We start from the raw sequence: 5,745 nt of genomic DNA, 5'->3' as shown, positions 1-5,745 counted from the left end.
TTCTTCGTCCTCGAGCAGTTGGGCTAACAGATCTTCGTTGATGGATCTTTCTCCTCCCCACGGGTCTTGCATATAAACTGCAAACAGACAAAGGAGAAGATAAGACGCACAGCCTGGGAGCTTATGTTGAAAGTTGGAATAACGTTGCTCATGTCTACGACCAGCAGCATTCTAACCGAAACACTAAGTTTTATGCGAGTAGTTTGAAAAACGGATCGAAAAGTGAAAGTAAAAAGTTTTTCTGAAAAAAACTTTTTCAACTCCAAAGGGGCGGGAAAAACCCAGTTTTTCAGCTAGCTTTTTCAGTTTTACGCCCTAAACCCATGATCCTGACTATCGAACTGATTCCTAACTTATATAGAGCAAAAGTACACTACCCTATCAAGCATCAAGCGGTACATACAAAATCTTCACAAATTTTTACCCAAGGACACAAAAAGTTTCAGAGCACAGAAGCAGCATGCATGGCATCTCAAAGGGTTAAACGTCAAAGAAAATTGACCTGAATGAAGCTTGGAGATCCTGAAAAGGAGTAGCTTTGGGTTTGCGGGAGAAAGATCCTTAGCAAAGTGACTGAAAACTTTGAAGTTCTAGGCTCTGGAATATAGTTCTTGAGAGTTCTTGGCAAAGAGATGGCGTGTAAAGAGTTAAAAGAAGAATGTGGGGATTATTTATAGAAGCTGAGGTGTGCTGAAAGGGGGTAATCATGAGCTACTTTTTTCAAGGCATGGGGGAGTGTAATAGCCGTCGGAAAGGTTTCTTGAAAACTGAAAATGCATGATTGGACGTGATTAGGTCACAGTTTTCAAGAACGCACGAGAGCTCTGAAAAATTTCGTGGGGCATACGAAAAGTTAGTTTCCTAAGTTTACTTATTGCTGGTCGCAATAAATAAACTTGGGGGGCAAATGCTTATCCATAAATCAGTTGCTAATGACGTGGCAAGGATTTTCGACACGTGGCGGACACGTAGCAGAGATACGGCTCGCCTATCGACCAGCATTATTTCCACACGAAAAGATCAAGTTTTATATATGACCAGCTTGGTCGTATATTTCGTTTATTATGACCTGCAGATCCGATCATTATGACCTTCTCTTCATTATGACCTGCAGATTCGATCATTAAGGATAGATATTATTTCCTAATTCATGTAACTCTTCCTGAGCCTATAAATGCACAGGAAATAGCTCAAGGAAGGGGATCGATCTTTTTCTTTCAGAATTATATTACTATTATCCATCATTGTATTGTTTTCTTCTTCTAAGGTCTGTGAAACTCAGGAACCCTAGTTCTTTGATCACACCTTGGGAGCTCAATATTAATAATAGTATCAAGTGGACGTAGGTCATTACCAATCACTGGGGCCGAACCACTATAAATCTCTGTGTTCTTTATCTTTCCATTAGATCATTTTCTCAAGCTCTTTATTACTTTCTTGTCATTTTCTAGACTCTGTGTCATTGACCAAATTCAGGGTCAATAAGCAGGATAATTAGAATAATGGTAAGATTACTAAATTACCCTTGGGCTTAGTAAAAAGGGAAATCTAATGGAGGGGCATTATGGCCGTTTGGGTGTAGAATTAGTGAAAGACAACTATAAGCTTCTTTCTTGTTTCATTTTCATGAGACCTTCCCTTCTTGACCTTCCCTATAGTTTCTTCAACACCAATATGTTCCCTCACCAAAAGCTCTCAAACAAAGTTCTTTGAATTCTTCCAAGTTTATTAGAGAATTTAAAGTCTTGAAGTGAAATTGTCAGCCAATTGTTTCAACTTCTTCATAGAGAATAAAACTTAGAGAAGGTATGAGTTGTTCATCATGTTCTTCATTGTTGTTATTAAGAATTTGGGGGTTTGGGTTTAATTTCGAAATTTGATGATCTTAGGTTGTTTAGATGGGTATGTGGAGATTAGAAATATGTTTATCAACTAATTTAAGCTTTGGATTTGAATTAAAGACCAGAAACTTGTTTAATTTTAGAATTTGGGGGGTTTTTGACCTAAGTTCTTAAATCTTGTTTAGAGTTTGAAATTTAATGTTTAGATGTATATAAATAGTGTATCTGGTGTTGTATGTTTATTTTGGGGTCAAAACATTGCTTAGAATTGGGTAGAAGCAAGTTTTGGTCGATTTAGAGTTAAGAAAAACACAGTGAAAATCAAATTTTCTAGTTTCCGCTTTTCGTTTCTAGGGCATGGGAGCGATCGCGCCAGTGCCCTAGTTTTTTGAAACTTTCGGCCAGTGCGGCTGCAACTAGGGGTTGGTGCGCCTGCACTGGGTTCCCCGAAATGACATTTTTTGATTTGTGTGTCGTTTTGTACGAGAGTTATGTATTCTATTTTGAGGACTCGTTCGCGGGTTTGTGGGACGATTTGAATTGTATGTGAAATTGGTTTAGAGGTCCCAAAAGTTGGAGTTTGACTCTTGAGTACATAATTAGATTTTGTTTCTCATTGGGAGTACGATATTGATTATGACTTAGGGCTATCTAAGGATGCTTGATGGGAATCGTAATTGGTTGGACATAACCTTTATTGCTAGAATCCAGGTAAGAAAAGTTGGCATTTTCACATAGAGCGGGCATTGGCCATATTATATCTATAAACGATTATGACTATTTAATTTAGAATATAACTAGTGTTGTGTACTCTTATTGCATACTTTTTCTTGTTATGCTTAATTATATTGAGTTTATTTGTGATTTATCAGTATTGACCATATTTGGCTAGGAACATGTGGAATGTAGGCCGTAATGGGAGGGCCAATATTGTAGTGTAGTACACACTCAGTCGGCATAGGTCGTGTTAAATGTTTATTTAGTTGACATATATGTATCTATGATTATGAATCAAGTGAATAATGATATATTTGCATGTTATGGTTATTGTTTATGCCTTGTGAGACTTTTCTTGCTTGGCCTTGGATCGCGAGTGCTCTATGGTGCAGGTACGGGCAAGGGGAAGGTAGATCAACAATGAGTTGGAGAGCTTGGCGGCGAAGCGTACATGTTCAACTTGCTTAACCTACAGGGTTGAGTCATCTAATGGACCTAAGTCAAAAATCTAATTTTTTCACCTAGGTAGAGCCCTTTGGAGAACAAAAGTTGTAAATATTATTTTGTTTAAACTAAATGGGATCCCATATAAACTTTTATGAATGTAATGAAATGGTTTACACTTTTTTTTATCAAATTTGGCGTATTAATTTCTTGTTTAATTTTTAATCACACTTTTGGCTCCAAACCATCTTGCTTAGCAAGATGAACACTATTTTAAACACATAAGGTGCTAATAGGGTGTCACACAAAGTATGTATGATTTCAAATTACAAGGTACCAGATGAACATTATTGAAAACATAGGGTACCAAATCCGTACCTCGGTAAAACACAAGGTATCAAATGGATATTTACCCTTATTAATAATGACAAAACTTGCCTTATATATAATTAAGTAACTAAAATTAATTTGAAAAAATATCCGACCACCTATCATATTTTAACATGTGGTCCAACTAATAATGTTTTAAAAATTGATTTTAAAATTACAAAATTAATTTTAAAATTACAAAAATTAATTAAAAATATATAAATTAATTGACATCTATTTTTTTTTAAAGAGTATGTTAATAATCACAATAACTCCCCAAGCATGCCAACTTATATAACAAAATTTTGATGCATATAAAAATCAGGTAATAACCCAATCGAATTAAACATAATTGAAATATTAAAACCGTATAATTGATTTTGAAGGAAATATATTGATATTCTAAATTATATATGCATCAATAAATATAATTATGATTAGAAGAATTTTCTGTTGTTGTTGTTGTAAAATATATTTGCTAAATTTGGGTCAACAAGTCAATGACATTTAAAAAAAATCACAGAAATGATTCAAAATGAATTAGTGTAAAACATCATATGAATTTCCATATTGGGCTTATAGTCCCTTAATCGATTGTTGGAGAAATAGAATGTTTATGATCAGTTTTAAGAAATTAAAATTGTACAAAATAAAACAAAGAATATTATTTATCGAAATCTAAGAAAATTATGAATTTAAATAGCCAAACAGGATAAGTATTGAATTTTTTTAATGAGTTTTGATGTTTTGTTTATTTGGCTACCATGTTTATTGGCTAAGTTAGGTAGTTTTCTATGATTAAGCAAATTTGATAGACTTTTTTTTATGGTTTATAATTATTTTTAATATTGAATCAATGTTAGCTTTACTTCAAAGCTGTGATTAAAAAAATGATAATAAAGCCCCTTTGGTAAAATTTTTGTTTTGAATTTTTTAAACACAAAAATAGAAATATTATTTTATTTTAATTTCTTTATTTTTAAAAAATAAAAATATGTTTGGTAATTATTTTTGTTTTTTGTTTTTAAACAACAAATAATAAACGCGTTTGATAACTTTTATTTTAATTTTTTGTTTAACAATATGATGTGTTGATTTGAAGAAGAGAAGAAAAAAAAAAAGGAAAAATTGAAAACTGTTTAAAAAATTTTGAAAGTAAAAAAATTCTATTTTAAAAATTTAATAAATTTTAATTAAAATTAAAAAAGTAATAAATAAAAATAGAGTTACCAAACACATTTTACATTTAATTGTTAAATTTGTAATTAATTAAATAAAAAACTATTTTTTTAAGTGTTACCAAACAACACCAAAGGATAATTTTATTTTTCAAAGTACAAAAAAGTATTTGACTAATAATGGTTTTTTTTAAAATCTTCTAGATTGTTTTTCAAAACCTTGAATAGAAAAATTAATAAATAATTAAAAAATAGAAAATGATGAGAGAGTAGCTAAGAAATAAGAAAATTAGAAAAAAGAATAAGAAATTTATGTTAGAGAAAATGAGAATAGAGAAAAAAAAAAGTATTTGGCTATTTTCAATTGTTTTATTTTGTTTTTTTAATTATATTTTGAAGACAATGCCAAACATTTATGAAATTCCGTATTTTATAATTACCAACTTATTATTTAATTAATCAATTAATTAAATGCGGAATAATTAAGTTGGTACTGAAACAGATATTTTGTAGCTACAGATTAAGATTCTGTAACTACATACCAGAAAACCAGAAAAGAACAAAAGTGAGAAAATAAAAACACACAAGGTTTTTATACGTGGTATCAGTAATCCTTGCAGATTGCTACCAGTCCACGGGGCTACGCCCAGAGATAAGATTAATTAGTAAGATCTCAAAAATACAAAGTTTTTGACTTATGCACAGCACAAATAGACTTCCTCTTAATATATGCCGCAAGCTTGATATATTCCACATTGACAAATGAACCTTGCTGAATCTTCAAGAATACGAACTCCCTTCAATCTGCTTGATGTGTGCTTGCTTCCTCCCGAAGCAAGACTTGAACCACCTTCTCCCGGAGGCTTAAAGAACCTTCTCCCGAAGGTTTGCACTTTGTTCTCCTCATTTGTAAAACTGTTTGAAGACTCAAAACAATTACAAGGACACTGAAAAATAGAGGTATAGTCGAACTCACTCACCTCTACACAACAAAAGACTCTCTTTTACAATAAGAATGAAATACAAAAAGAGGTAACTAAAACCAAGCAGCCAATATGAGTATTTATAGTCATTATACTCATATTGGACAGCTAATACACGGTCTAAACTGACCTAAGCTCACAAGGAAAATTTCCTAAAAGAATTCTTCAATTTGACATGATTTCCTGATTCTGTAGCTACATAATCATGAGCTA

This window comes from Humulus lupulus, chromosome 5, assembly GCF_963169125.1.
Source record: "Humulus lupulus chromosome 5, drHumLupu1.1, whole genome shotgun sequence".
Taxonomy (NCBI): Eukaryota; Viridiplantae; Streptophyta; class Magnoliopsida; order Rosales; family Cannabaceae; genus Humulus; species Humulus lupulus.
This window is presented reverse-complemented; position numbering follows the sequence as displayed.